Source organism: Tinamus guttatus, unplaced genomic scaffold, assembly GCF_059628265.1.
Source record: "Tinamus guttatus ecotype Peru unplaced genomic scaffold, ASM5962826v1 Tinamus_guttatus_pri_ptg000240l, whole genome shotgun sequence".
NCBI classification, from domain to species: domain Eukaryota; kingdom Metazoa; phylum Chordata; class Aves; order Tinamiformes; family Tinamidae; genus Tinamus; species Tinamus guttatus.
Genome location: NW_028288774.1, coordinates 968873 through 985040, shown reverse-complemented (window position 1 = coordinate 985040; position 16168 = coordinate 968873).

Genomic DNA, 16168 nt, shown 5'->3' with positions numbered 1-16168 from the left:
TTGCTGACCGTGAGAGGATGGCAAGCCGGCCACACGGATCTGATACGGGTCTGACAAACACCAAGTATTGGGGTCCCCCTCCCCACTCGCAGTTGGATGCAGGATAAAAAGCAGTCTGCTCCATGCTCCCTATCTGAGCAGGATATAATGAATGTTTATGGTGTTTTCATATTTCAGGTAAACCCCTCGAGTCTCATAATGTTGTTTGAATTCAAAGGGAGCTGATGGCCACAGCACAGTGCTCTACCACAGAAACCACCTCTTGCAAATCTGACCCAGCTCATAAAGGTTTAAAACTAAGCCAGTGTGGAGATTTGGACGATGCTGTGGCTGCTGCCAGACCTGCGTGTTGATAGGCCTCCCATCACAGGAAACACAGGCTGGGGTCTCTGGATTCAGGTAGGAGACCTCAGGGAACAACTTCTTCCCTCACCTCCTATTCGTTTGTTCTGATATATATTTGTTTATTATATACTGAAGCAAATGAGATTTTGGCTGAGGGGAGTTGTGAGAGAGGAAAAGCAGGTGTGTTGTGCGGCCTTCTTCACACTGCTACAGGGTCGGTTTTGATGCTGTTTGAAGCACATAACCATCAAAATGCTGAATTGGAGACAATCAGAGATAGACACAAAGGAGTGAACAACTTCACTGGCACACAACCTACACAACATAGTAGCAGGGTTTTTTTTAGTTGGATGAGATCTGGTATTGAGTCCTGCAGAAGTTCCTCATATAGCTCGACTTATCTGCTGGTAACCTGGAAACAGCTCTGAGGAGAGAAAAATCCAAATATCTTCCAAGGTTGCAGTACCATCACACTCATCCTGTGGGAGCTGTGGCTTTAAATAAACACTCATGTCGGGATGAATAATTTCTGTCCACACAAATATTTCTGATTCACTCTTAATATCCAGCTAGGATAATAGTTGAGATAAGTTAGTTTGGAGAGCCTGAGGACATTCAGCTGATGGCTGTGGTATTATCAAGAGAAATTCATGAGGTTCTGAATTTCTGAAATTTAAGAAAACAGTGCTGGAATGGACTTTTAGAGAATATTGAGGGCAGTACATCTTAATTCAGGTTCAGGGAACAGCTGCTGATCTGAAAATATTAAAAGGTGTTCCACAAAATCACTGGGAGAAAGAAACCATCCTCCCTCTTGATATGCTCTGGCATCTGAGAAAGCAATCAAATGGATTGGACAAAATTTACAAAATATTAAGCTAATTCTTAAAGGTCAGCCTAATTTATGCTTGGTTGGAGGTTTAAGCCACTGTGGCTCATGAACTTTTCTCCAGGAAGAATTAAAGAGTTAAAATCCACCAATCGCCTCCTTAAAGTGTGACCCCAGCTTGGTCAGCGATTTCCCTTTGACCATTTCAAGTCACTGCTATAATCCCTCTTCACAGTCCCTGCTGTAAACTCCTCCCAGCAGTTCACTGCCCAAGTGCCAAGGACCAAAGCCCAACTCTGACAAGGCTTAGCCTCATCACCTTGACTCAGATTGCCGAGGAGAAGCTGTCAGAGTCTACGAGAAGCTGTGAGAGTCTATAGACAGATAAGAAGAATTATTACTCACATAAGTAAAACTCTTGAGATGGGGTGACCAGTACCTCAAAGATTCAAGAACTAAACCACCATCATAAAGGATACAAAACTCTGAAGGAAAAAAAAAAACAAAAAACAAAAAACAGGGAGGTTGTTCAAGAATTGTAGGGTCACTGGATAGGGAAGTTAGTGTCATCACTGCTGATGGAGGTGATGCAACATGGCAACTCTGAAACACTGAGGATCTAATCCCAGGAGCTGCAGAGTTCAACTCTTCCCCTCCTAGGTCAGCAAAGACTTTGGATGCCCTATCAAGGTGACAAGCACTTTAATGTCTAGTCTAATAGCTCATTAAATTCTAGCTATTTTCTCTATGAGCCAATAAAGAATTGCTTCATACTTTCGATGCAGAGGTTCTTTGTACCCTAAAAAGTGACCCAAAGAAGGGCTGTAACCAGGAGTCTCAATTTGTTAGGTGGAGAAGAGGAACGAAACAGGTCTGGTGGGCTGAGCTCCTGGAGAAGGCTGAGGGTCAGCATCAGCTCCAGCATCCGGAGCATGAGCTTTGGGAGGTGGGGAGCTCACTGCCAGTGCTCTGCTCTCCATATGGTTCCCGGTCTCTGTATGCAGAGCACAGGATAACTGTGAACACCCAGTGGATTTGTCAGAACTTCCCCACCTCAGAGGGGTGCATTGTGAAAATTAATCAGTTTGTGTTTGACTTTTTGACTTGGCGCTCCCTCAATAAGTTCTTCACACATAAACCCACAATAAACCAATTAGTCCTACTTCTCTGACAGGCTATTAAAGAAGAAAGAGAAGAAGGATGTGTCTAAACTGCTTGAAAGACAATATTGAATATATATGCCAAGTAGCAAAAGGCATCAGTAGCTCTTTAAATTCCTTTACTCTGAAGCTCTGATGAACAGAAATAGCAAATGAATGGCTTCCAGAAACGATGGGAAATAGTTCGTGTTGCTGTTTGGCTTGTGTTTCTCTTTAGGGGGTAGAGAGATCTGGAAGGGGGTGAGCTATGAAAGAATTAGTTTCAAAGAAATAAAATATGTTAAACATATTTTGAAATAACCTACTCGATTTGCAAAATAGGGTAATAGAGGCCATGCTCATAGCTCAGATTATGTATATAAATATACATACATGTATATTGTGCAGAACACAAAATAATTCCATCTGGAGAGTTGGGTATTGTCTTGCACAAAAGGCTTCTACTTGAGTCATTAATAGTATATTTTATTAAAGGAAAATTGGCTTCAAAAGTGGTTGGGAATTGTGGGAATAAAATTGGGATGAAAGTAATTATCCCCCTGCCCTGTCTCTTCCCTTGTGTTCATTTTTCTGTTCCAGACACAGACAGCAACAGCAGCTCCTCCGTCTTCTGTTCCTTCCATGTTTGATCTTCTGCCTGCGCTTTCTTCTGCTAGGTCCTGGAGCCCGTAGGAATGAGGGTATTGTGTCCATATTGCATGTGATGACATGTGTTTGAACCAGCACCAGGGCAGCCTGGCAAAAAAACAGCCTGAAATCCAGCAGGATTAAACAGCAGGCCTGGTCCCACTGACGAACAGGCCAGCCGAATCTTTAAAACCCTTTGGGGTTATAAGACATTTTAGGAAGAAAAACTTGAACCTGTTGCAGCACCTGTTTTTTTATTTTTATTCTTTTGCTGAGAGGAACAAAATAGGGGTGAGCCTGTGAGCCCAGGTAGGGCCTGCAGCAAGTTGGTATAAAATAGGATATGGAGGTGTTCCCCAAAATGGGGAGGAACCTCAGAAGTTCAGTATCAAATTGATGTGCTGACTGCCACACACTTTTGGAGGACCCTGAATGCTTTGCAAAAAAGCAGGATGAAACAACAGGCATCAATGAAAGCCCCTCCTGGGCTGCGTCTGGTCAAGACATTTTGCGTTGAGCTTTTGTAGCTCCAGCTAAGGAGACAGCCAACACAAGGGACTGAAAAAACATTTCCTTTAGAATTCAAGAAGAAAGTGAGCGCAGTTCCTTGGTGGTAAAATGTCTCTGTGGTTGAATAATTAACTTGGAAAGGCTACAGAATATTTTGTCTTTAACACAGCTAACCCCTTTTGCTTTTAATCAATACAATGACTTATGGAGTGAAGTATCTTTCCAAAATGTCTACCCCATAGATTACTGTTGCTTGCTGAGAGGGCTGGTCATGAGTCCTTGACGATAGTGGCTTTCATTTCACCCCAAAAACCATTGTGTGTCATAATTGAAGCAATAATTAATGCTTACTGGGAATGCTGGATACTGGTATTAAATAATAAAACAGTAAACCCATGGAGCATAATATCACGTGAAAAAGAGTATTTGGCACAGCAAAAAGTGGAGAAGAGAAAAATGGAGGGACAGAAAGAGGAAGAGTCCATCAGAGAGACAGTGACTCTTACATAGGGCTTAAACTGAGAGGGAAAATCAATTTTCCTCTTGTTAAAGTAATACATTCAATTAATATTAGGTCAGGACAAAAGGCTAGGGATCTTCCCATCATTAAACATGTGCAGTTGGAGAACAGAATGATAGCTAGGGGGAATATAAAGCATGTATTCCAAGAAAAAAATAATATGTTCACAAAATTAAGTAACAGACAGATAAAGTGTGTTAATTTAAGTGTCAGTGTGTACAGAGACGTATTAAGGGGTATTTTTGTTCACAGCAGTACCCAGAGAATCAAATGAAATCAAGACCCAATTGCTCCTGCTATTGTACAGATGCACAGTCAGAAGCAGCCTTTGCTTCAAAAAACAAAAGAGAAAATCTTCCAAGCATCCACAGTAGATGAGGAAGTGCACCATTTTACAGCTGGGTAAAGCTAGGCAGAAAGGCATTGTGGCCCTGATTACAGAGGAAATCAATGAGCATTGAGAAACTGGATATCTCAATATCTTATTGATCTGCCCTTTCCTGATTTCCCTAGTGTTAAACAAGAAGCCTATGGCAAAGCTGAGAATTGAATCCAGATCTCCAGGGTGCTCAGCCAAAGCCGTTTCCAAAACCCAGCTTTCTGTGTATATGTGTGAGCCACTGGAAACTCTCAATGAACTCTCATTATGTCAATTAATTTTTTTTCTCAGTTAAACAAAACTTTAACAAACATATGCAGGATGTTAGCTCCTTTTTTTTTTTTTTTTTTTTTTGTGGAAAAGAAGACAGCTATATGCATAGAGGAAAGGGTTGGTAATTAACTTTAGTAATACATTCATTGATCTAAAATACAGCAGCCTGTATTTTAGGCTAAATAGAGTAGCCTGTGGTCACATCACTAGGACTGTATTCAGTTTCAACCCTATACAGATAGAACAGTTGGATAATCTAATGCAGCCAGGGTATCTCTGTGAAGTTCTCATTATTGAGCAATATGAACTTCTTTCTCCATATCATAAAGTAGAAGCTGACAAAGTGAAGCTTGGGACCACTTGCAACCATGTGCCACCTGCAGTGTATGTGGCCTTTATATGTTGTATGCAAAGAAATTTTGTGATTGTTATCACGCTGATTGCTCCAGGAGACAGATCTCTCAGTCAAACATGAATCTATTGGTTAGGCAGGGCCTGGAAACCCCTGAGCTTGTAATTGGCAGGAGTCTCTTCCAGCCTCTCCCTGATGTGGAAGTGAACGAGTCTCTGTTTTAAAGAGGTGGAAGAGAGCAGGAACCTGCATTTTGATTTCTGGCCCCAGCCTGATGTCCCACTTCTTCAGGTGCTTTCTCTAAACTAAACTTTGAAACCTTCATGAAAAATGAAAAAGAGTTGTGGACTTGCTAGTGGCATTAAAGATTTATTTAAATCATTTATGGTTTATACTTAATCAAAAAAAAAAAAAAGGCAACTGTAATCTCTCATCTGATCGTCTATACTATGCGTTAGAGTTGAGCCGAAGACCTGACTCTTCATGGATGTTATGGGCTGGAGCAAATTCCTCCATCCAGTCTCCTCTGAAGTGATTCAGAGAGGGTAAATTAGCCCATGTGAAATGTGAAACTCTAGGATGGCAAGACTGCTCCTGATATCTGAGCAAGCAAGTCAAGATTTACCTTGGAAGCCTCTAACTTTACTGCAGTGAAGACTTGTTTTCACTGTGATTTACTCAAAAAATACAACCAAAGCTAACGCCAACATACCAGGACTTGAGTCACAAGCAAAACCACATCAGCAACTCCTGATCAGTGTAGCTTTGCATGTGAACTTTGCTACAGATAGAACAGAGAAGCCTGTCTGGCTCTGTACTCATCTCGTGTGTAACCACACAATAACAAGCACACACAAAAAAAGACCTGTGTAATTTTCCTAAGCAAGGTGTAGGAGTAGTCTGTATGTCTGAACATAAAACCACTCTAGGTGCCAAATTGGTGTCCATGAATGTGAAGATTAGACCCTTTAACATGTGACAAGAACATGTAATACTCAAACTATGAAAAAGTAAAGCTGTAGATTTATGATTTGAGCTTTTGCCTTGTGTATTCTAGCAGAGCAGAGAAAAAAAATCATACTTCACAAAAATTCTTTATTGGATCTCTAGAATCTAGTAGAGATTAATACCTTCATTAATAATGAACTGGAAAGATAGGGGACATGTTCTTTTCAAAATCTCCATCTGTCTGATTCCATCCTCTTCCTCTCTGACCTTTCTGACAGTATATCAAGTGAACCTTCCCATTTCTGGATTTGGAAACATCTTCCCACGTGTTGCTTTTTTTAAACACCAAAATAAAAAAGAAGACATGGAGCGACTGCTAAAACTTTAGTGAAACTCCTTAATTCATTTCAAAGGAAAATATTCTACACTGATCTCCTTAAATGAACTGTCAACAAAGTATGCTTTGGGCAGCCAGAATCCAGAAAAGTCACCCAGACTGCCGACTGGGGAGTAGAAAAACAAACCAGGGAGCCATTCCCCCAAAACAAAAGGAGGCAAAGCTTGTCTTACTGGAGCAGATCTGAGTGCTGAAGGTTTCCCTTCATGCCTAACTGAGGAATCCAACCCCTCACCTCACTCACTTCGCCCTCGGAAAGGTTATCTTGCAATCAGAAATGTTGCGTTGCGTGACTTGGATCCATTGTTTATAGAATCGTCTAACTGACTTCATATGTATCTGGTCCAGGGAAACTGATGTTATTAAAACACAACACTGAGACATTGAGCTCTGATAGCAGTTCAACATGAACAAATAAAGCAAGAGTTTTCCCCAAAGTAAAGCAAAGCAAGGATCCCGGCCTTCGTGTGAACTGCAGGGATGAAAGGAGGATGTGATACCATCATTTGAACGTTGACCTTTTCACTGTTGTTTCTTTTTCCAGCTCCGAGCCCCAGTCCTGGGTCTCTTCCACTCTCTTTTATCCCCTCAATCCAACTCTAGCAAACCCCTGGAGCAGGTAAGCTGTGAGCTGAAAAGATTTTTCTCATGTTTTAACTCTATTTATTGCTTTTGCAGCCCAGTCAGAGAAGTGCCCAGATTGTTAGTTGTAACCTTTAACCTCCAGTATCAAGTCTTGTTTGCAGACAGTTCAACACTATGGTTGAAATGGGCACATAAATTGAAAGGTAGAAACACATACTGCTTGACTTTATTTGTGAGGTGTTGATGCCTATCTCATCAGAAATATCTTCCTATGCATTTTCTATTTGCTTTGCTCAATATTAGTATCAACATTTGATACAGAATATTTTTACTGAAGTCTGTAGATACTCCTGCCTGTATTTTCAGAGACCAGAATTCAGCATTCCAAATACTAAAGAAACCCACAGTAAATCCTTAAAATGCTGCAAGCTTTTCTTTTTGAGATACTGCTATGCTATAGAAATTGGAGAAAGTTTGATGTTCCACAGAGAGGTGCCGCAACTGGTGAGTGAGAACTTCTGGATGACTGAAGAATTTGGTTTGATAAGAATAATTAACTGTCATATATCTAGGAGCTTTCATCCAGAGATCACAGAGCTCTTAGAAATGGAGTGCAAGGGAAATACTTAGGGTATTTCAGACATTAGTGGAAAGCAGCCAATTTTAGGGTGTAATATTTTTATCTAACACCATAACAGCACACAGCAGAATTAAGTAATACCCTCTGCTCTTTGCGTTTGCTGCAGAAAAAAACATCTACAGTAGCAATATGCAATAGCCTAGATGAAACCTGGCCAATGTATTTAGTAGCATGAATACTCTCATTCCTATGGAAAAAAAAAAAAAAAAAACACCAGATGTGTAATGAGCACAAGTTCTGCGCCTGAGTCAATAAATTGTCCTTAACTTGTCTGTAGAGAAGGTTTCAGCAAGATGTTGGTAGTCACCAAAGGGAATGTCAGCACTGAGCTGGCTCTGGGGCAATGGCACTTCACCTTGCAGGGCTGTCTCTAGCCCCACCTGCCTTTTGTTTTCAGTCAAGGCTGAAGATAAAATGGAAACATCTTTCGTCTGAGTCTCCCTCAACAAAGAACTGACAGAAAAAGAGCCATCCTTCTGCATATTTAAGTCCATGCGAGGGTACAACTTAGACAGGGGTGTCCTTTGTGCTATAAATCCTAGTGTTATAGCATAACTTTGCCTTTGTACAAGAAGGAGAAGAGGAAAGGAGAAGACACTAATTTTCTCTTAGGAACAGAAGCTACTATGAAAATTCTGCTTGCTTGTGTGCTCAAAAACAGATGGATTGTAATGACAATAAATGAATTAAATCTTTATCATCTGTTAGCAAAGTCAAGAGGAGAATGAAAAGTAAGCTCAAAGGGTTAGAAAAGGACTCCACATTCCCCATAGAGGAAACAGATGTAAATCTGGCAAGCTGTTTTTTTGAGATCCAAGTATTGTGGGTTGAAATGAGGTCTGGGTTATTCAGCCAAGTTTATTGTCAAGCTTGATGGTAATTCCCTTTTCAGTGTACAAAAGAACACAATTCTGAAATATCTTGAGGTCTTTCTGCACCATCAATGGGTGATCAGAGCATATGGAGTGACTACTTTGCGAACCTGTCTGTGTTGTGGTATGACACCTTTTTTATAGTTCCTTCTTGCTGGCTGATCTACTCACAAGAGACAGATGTTAAGATTTGATATTAGACTGGTGGTGCTGCAAATGGCTTGATCCTATTCCAGCATTATTTGAGAAGTCCCACTGTCCTATGTAAAGAAAAAAGCCAGTTACTTTAGTACATGAAAAGCTAAGCTGAGATAGGAAAAAGCCATGCGTAGGATGGGAAAAGCCATAAGTCAAATCAGTTATGTTCCTGAAATCACTGCACCAAGTCTAACAACAACCTTATTAAAGTAAATCTCCTTATCTTCCTAAAATGTACTGATTATTTATGCTCATAGAGGCACACAGCTAAATCTCTAGCCTTCCCACAAGTATTTTGCCTCATTGCCTTTGCACTTTTGTACTCCCTCATTAAATTTGGGAGAATAATTCTTGCTTGCCTCATACGGGAGACCTGCAAACCCCCTAGGATCCTAAATGGGTTTGTTGACCAGATTAGTGGGGTTAAAATACAGAGATTTCTTACAAGGGTGCTTACAAAATCTATCCATTAATATGTATAACCATTTCTGTAGTATCCCTTGATCTCACATTGCAGGCCTTTGGTCCAGGCTCTTCTGTCCACACTGTTAGTGTTCTTGTATGCAATAGGCAATTGCTGTATGGGAGGTGCTGGTTATCCAGTGCTGCAAAATGAACTTGCCATGTAGGGCTGGGGCAATTGAGAGCCTGAGAACAATTAATCCAGTTCATATTTGTTCACTGCCCCTGCAATAGAAGCCTCTCAGGAAAAGAACAGCAGAGAGGATCACAGGTGAACCTCCTGGGAGCCAGATCCATCCTAAAGGGCCATAGCCAAGTACCCATGCTACATCCCAGGCATGAATGTCTTGCCTTTAAGGTAGAACTGAAAAAACATGTGGGCAAAACAAAAGTATCACTTAAGCCCTATTTCAGCCCTCTAAACAGAGCAATGGACTACCTGAACATAGTATCATCCCTATTTGCTTGTCCTGTGATTCTGCAACTGGTGCCATGCAGGTGACACAGAGGCTGTCAAAGAGAAATGGATAAGGGGATCACAGCAAAACCTAAAACATCCTTGGAGATTAAAATGCTAAACAAACACACAAAAATCCCACAGTGTTCCAGTTTGGGAATATCTGTGGCTTCATATGCTTGAGTTAGCGAATCAGCATTTCTGTAAAAGCTTGAAAAGTGGCACTGGGAACGCTATGGACATTGGAATCATTTCTGATGAGGCAGCCAGGGCTTCCAGAGATCAGTGGTGGAGTGCTGGTCCAGGGAAAGACTCTGGCCTTTTGTTCTGAAGGAAGGACGCTCTTTGACATCTCCACATCTCTGATCTGTAGGAAAATATTTGGTCCATCAAAATGTTTCACTTGGACCTTTATTTTATTTTTTGTATCAGTTAGCTGTGGGAGAATCCTGAGTTATTCATGTTGGATGTATTGAAAGAAGAGAGTGCAAACAGTTTTTCTCCTCAAAGTTTTTCAGGCTGGGAGAGCCTTTAAATTGGGCCTTCCCTGTGTCTGAAATTATTTTGCCAAAACCCAGATTTTCTAGTGGGTAGGCGAAGTTTCTTCCGAAAATGCTCCCAAAGCTCTATCCTGAGAAAGTATCTGTTAGAGCTGCTCCAAGAGGACTGTGGTCCCAGAAGGTCTTTATTCATCTGTACAAGCAGCCTGAGTATGTCCCATCTCCCCCAAGCTGAACTTGGTTATCAATATACCCAATATACCTTGAATAGTATTTGTGTTTAGCTCCATGGCCCTTGACAAGGTCCTGGAGGCAAGTGGGGGGATGAAGGGGCAGAAGGGAAGACAGAAGGGTGGCTGCTGCCCATCCTTGGTCTCACAGGGGAAAACATTTCCTCCTACCATACCAGTTCCTGCGACTGTAGCAAGCAATGATGGTGACTTATAGCAGCAGACAGACATCTGCATCCATCAGCATTAAGTCCAAAGATCTTCAACAGTTATACATATTATATATGCTCTCCAGGCTATACTCTCTCAAGCGTAGAGCAGCAAAGGTGATTAAGGGACTTGAGCGACTATCTTATGAGGAAAGAATAAGTGAGCTGGGCCTGTGGGGCCTGGAGAAGAGAAGACTGAGAGCAGATCTGGTCAATATCCTGAGAGGAGAATGTAAAGAAGATGGAGCCAAACTCTTCTCCGTGATGGCCAGTGACAGGACAAGGGGTAATGGGTACAAGTTGAAACACAGGAAATTTCATCTCCATGTGAGGAAGAACTTCTTTACTGTGAGGGTGACAGAGCCCTGGAACAGGCTGCCCAGAGAGGCTGTGGAGTCTCCTTCTCCGGAGATCTTCCAAACCCGCCTGGATGCCACCCTGTGCCACGTGCTCTAGGTGTCCCTGCTGGAGCAGGGGGGTTGGACTAGATGATCTCTAGAGGTCCCTTCCAACCTCAGCCATCCTGTGATTCTGTGAAAACAGTGGGCGGTAATGCAAAACCAACATTTATGTTTAAGCTGTGTAACAGACTTTTTAGTGTAAACCAGGGCTCCCTTCCTTGCTCCCCCTTACCCCACACATCTCTTTAAAATTGCTTTTGTCAGTAAAACATTGTTTTTTTAAATAATCTTGCCTTTCTCCCCTTGACCTGGTTACCTTGGCACTCAAGGCACAATTGCTTGCCAAGGTAACTAAGTTTAATCCATGGATCAATGCACTGTTCTGAGGATGTGTCAACTGCTGAGAAAAAAAAAGTGTGAGAAAAAATTATTGAATATGACCTTTAAAATATATATATGCCTCAAAACACTCTTTCCTTAAAGAGATTGATCTCTAGGAAGAGTTTATGAGGGGAAAGGCAGTTCTCTACTGCTTGATAATGCTACTGAATTATCTGGGGGTCCACTAATACATTACAGTGGTTTCTGAGCATGGGGAGCCTGATAGAGATGTTGGCACATTGTTGGCCAAGCAGAGAACCATAGATTAGCGCTGTCATCCACGCCAGCATCCACGAAGCTGCTACTCATCACCCGCCTCTTGCCCCAGGAGTCAATGCTGTAGTGGGATCTATCCCCTAACATGACCATGATATAAAGCAATATCATTGCATGACAATGCCCTTCTGCAGGTTAAATTAATCACCAGATTATAGGGCATTTCAGTTGTGGTGTTGAGGCACCATGATGCAAAGACTCAGCATGATACAACCTGTACTGCCATTATTTTGACCTACTGGATGCAAACAAACAGAGAGGTTAAAATGAGTAATATGCCTTGGACTAGTATCAGAATCAGCCCCGTAAAGCTCCCAGCCTGTGCCCCCCATTTCATTAGTCACTCAAAGAGATCACATCAGGAGGACATTTGCTCTAGCGGGGATTTGCAGGACATACAGGCATTTGGGGCTCTCAAAATTTTCAAAAAATGATATGCTGTAGCAATGGACCTATGAACTGGAGAGTGCCTCTCTCTCTACTTAGATCAGGTGTAAGCCAGCACAACCCATATTTGAGCAAATACAGAAAAGAGGCTAGAGAGAAACTCAAGGAAAGACAAGCTGGCAAAGGAGCTTGATGGCTTGCTTTACTCATTCAAAGACAGTCGTGGACATTCAGTGAACTATCCTACATAAGGTGCAGAGTACATCAATCTGAAGGCTGGCTTACTGGTGCTTATTCCCAGCTGAAATAGCCCTAGATTGTGCCTGTGGGAATAACCCCGTGTCAGACTGCCTCTTCCATCCTGGGAGGGAATGCTTCCCTCGTCCTGCATGTGTCCGGGTTGCAGGTAGACGAAGCTTTCTCTGACAGCCCAGATTGTTCAGACTGGCTATCTCCCTGAAAGTCAAAGCCCTTTACATTATACAGCCTTCAGTTCTCCAGATGAGCTTAGACATACGAAGCGTGTCTGACTTCTGACAAAGTGAATTTGAATTTGTTGGTTATATACTTGCAAACAAAGCTAAAACAACAACAACAACAAGTGAGATCAATGAAATGTTGACTAGAAACCAGCTTTCCACCTCTCCCTTTTCCTCATTCTCATGCAAGGTACATCATCTGTGAACCATGGATATCATTTGAAAAACTCTTATTTGTCACCTATCTCAATCAAACCTCCTTAAAGCTTTATTTATCCATGCAAGACAGGAGATGAAGTCAACAGCTCATCCTAAATGCTATCTTCCTTTCAGTGATGACTTTTAATCACAGTTTGTGGGAGGGAGGAGGGACAGCAGCTTTTAAGGAAAAAAAAAGTTGGACAACTATCTGTCAGAAATGACATAGATATAGCCTGCCTTCCCCTGGCACAGGAGGATGAACCACACAATTCTTCAAAGCCTCTTCAGACTTCTTTTTTATGGCTTACACTTTGAGGCACTTGCCTTTTTTTTTTTTTTTTCTTGCATTCTCACATAATGTCAGTGAATTCTGCAATGTTTTGCCTTACGGCTGACAGGATACATATGAAAGCATCAGTGTTTATCTGGCAGGAGAACATTACAACATTTTCATGACCGGCACAATTCTTTGTATAACCCATTTATCATAAGATGCAGCCATTAACATCTATGTTATCAAAGCTACAATCTCCAGATCACCATTAGCTCTTCATAAAGATCACACATGAGTTATTCATCATGCAGATGACAAAGTGGCATTTGGAGGGTTTTTCAAAGCCACCATCATCTCTGCCTTTTCCAGTTTTCAGGGTTAATCCTATCACATAAAGGCTCCAGCATTCGGTCCTATCATAGGAGTCCAATTCATTTTTTTTTAAGTCTATTCTCAGGAAACTGAGTGTTTCTCTCTAGGAATTTGTTATATTTTAAACATCACCAATTATAGCAAACATGCAGGTACCATGCAGCCCTGTATAAATTTCCTGCCTTCTCACCTATTCATCTAAAAAAACATAAAACCCCAGAAATCTTACTTTCAAGAAGCTGGTCAAAATTATCCTGGCTTTTGTTTGCTGGATTTAAAGACATAGATAATGAAAAGAGTTCAGATTAGTTTAGAAGCTATAAGTTCCCATGTGCACATGTACATATATGTGTAATCATGCTTATCAAAGAGAAGCAGTGCAGGAAGGAGGAGGCACATAAACATAAACATAAGAAGGAGAGAGAGAAAGAGAAGGGGGGCACTCTTTCATGTGCGTTTGAACACACATGCACATTCACGCATATTCACTCTAGAGAGAGCAAATACAGAAGTCAGGTTTATAAAGGAAAAAAAAATCGTCCCTTTGGGAACCAAAACATGTTTATACAAGTGAAACAGTAAATGCAGTACAGTCAGGTGGCATATCAAGAAGAGAGTGGTTATGAAGGAAGTGATTTAGAAAAGAAACTCAACAGAAAAGAGACGTGTAAATGGAAAATACATATATTTAACATAAGGCACTCTTGACTCCAGACTCATGTTAATAAAGCAGCTATTAGGTGGAGACACGGTGGTGATGCCTAGTTGACAGGATTTTTTTTTCATTTCTTGCAGGACCTTGATCAATGTTATTAGACATGATTATGCATAGTTTAAAATAGCAAGAAGCAATAAATTTTAATGACATATCTGCTGTTCCATTTAATTTCTATATGGAGCTATACTGGACCCCTAATAACTTATATCCAAAACAGCCTCCCACTCTCCCAACTGCAACAAATATCTTCGAAGTTTTTGCAGTACGCTGGCAGAGAAATGGCAGAGCAAAGGGTTGAAGTAGGGTACGGATCTGGTGAGGACAAAATTTTATTTGTCCTTTCTTGTCTTTACTTTTTCTTTATAGGAAAATACACTTTGGGGAATATTGAATAAAAAACACCCCTTTGCTTCTGCTGTGGGCAGCACAAACTTCATTTTATGCTAATCTCTGCTTACCTTTTAGCAACTAAGAGACAAGATAAGTGATGTTTGAATTATTGTCAGCTTAGGTTGCAAGACTCAGACAGCACGCACAGGGACATAAATAAGGGATTTCACTTCACACGTGCAGACTGAGAGGTCCCCATCCCTCTTGTGCCTGGGCATACCGAGAACACTCTCCTTTAATAAATGGCACAAAGGCAATGTGCATGAGGATGCAGTCATAGAATCCCCTAAAACATCTTTCATATGTCTGCCTCTATCCCGATCTCTGACTGTTTTCCCTAGTATAATCCTCCCTTGAAGCTTCTTCCTTGCTGTATTTGCTTTCTCACAGGCTGTCTTTCCCAGTATTGTCCCATTCTGACACCAGTCCACATTGCGCATTGGTGCCTAGTCCAGGTTTGTAGTTCCTTTTCCTAATTCATATGCAAGGACAGTGAGTCACAGCTTGCCAAAAGCCATGTGACAGGCACTGTTACCCAGAGACCATCCCTTTCTCCCTTCTATTACTTTGTCTCTGTATCTGAATTTTGGCCATACATGTTCCCAGTAGCTTTCAGTACCCACTTTCCATATTCCCTTCATTTCCTGCACTTCTCACCCATGTTTTGGCCTCTTAGCCAATCAGTTTGTCAGGTCTGATGGGGAGTTCCTTGGAGCAGGGAGGTTCAGCTCTGTGCTGTGTAACTGTCCCATGCTGTATATTGTTACACAACCCTGTAAGTTATTATTCTTTATGAACAGCAAGAGATCTGGATGTGGGTTAAAACCATCCTCTTCCTACATACATAGAGTTAACCTTGTAGTGAGACTCACCATGCCTAATATTTCAATCGGTCAGCACAGGCTGGAAAACCATAAGAAGACAGAAGCAAAAAAGGAATTTCAGGAGAAATTTGGAGGAGCAAAGCAAGGACATGGCCTGCCTGGCCTACTTTAGTGGGTGGCTATTTTGAAAGCCGAAGGCAGTAAGAGGGAAATCCTAGATAAACATGAGGGTGTATTTATACCTTCCTTCAAGCTGCCTGAAACAGGTGCTCACCAGACACAGATTACCTGGGTGGCCTGAACGTGGGCCCGTGTTGCTGAGATGGGCCTGGAGGCTTCACCGTGCTGGGGAGTGCTGCCAGGACAGTAGATCATGTATGCTTGGAAGTGCCTATTTGAAACCAGCGCATGGAAATACACTGCCGTCCCATCGGGTCCAGGCTGCTAGGGTTCCTTTGAACCTCGATAGCTCCCTTGGGGAAATATTTCATCTATTTTTTTCTTTAACAGCAATACTACTCCCCCACGCCTACAGTGCAAGTTGCTGTCTCATCCACGAAGCCATTATGAGGGCTGTAAATCACTGTTAGTCATAAATAGTGGAGGGGCCCTGAGAAGTGGGAGGCCAATTTCTTCATCATGCTTGAAGTCACAACTTTTTGGATCTCACTTCTGCCTTGGGGGCAATTGCTTCCTGCTCCAGCCCTGAAGGGGCCTTCAGGCATATGGCTGCATCTTCCCAGCTCCTGCGCTTTTCTGGCCAGCCCTGGCTGTCAGGGAGGATGAAGCTGTCACTGGTGGAAAAGCCTCTGACTGCTCCTCTTGGCACCCTGGGGGTGCTCCATGCTTACCAGCCTCCCATCAAACTGCAGCGAGCCGCAGCTTCTTCAGCTCTGCGTGTGTTCAGCACAGGCAAAAAATGTTTCCACTTACTTTTCCCCCTCCTCTTTTTGGAATATGAGGCACACACTT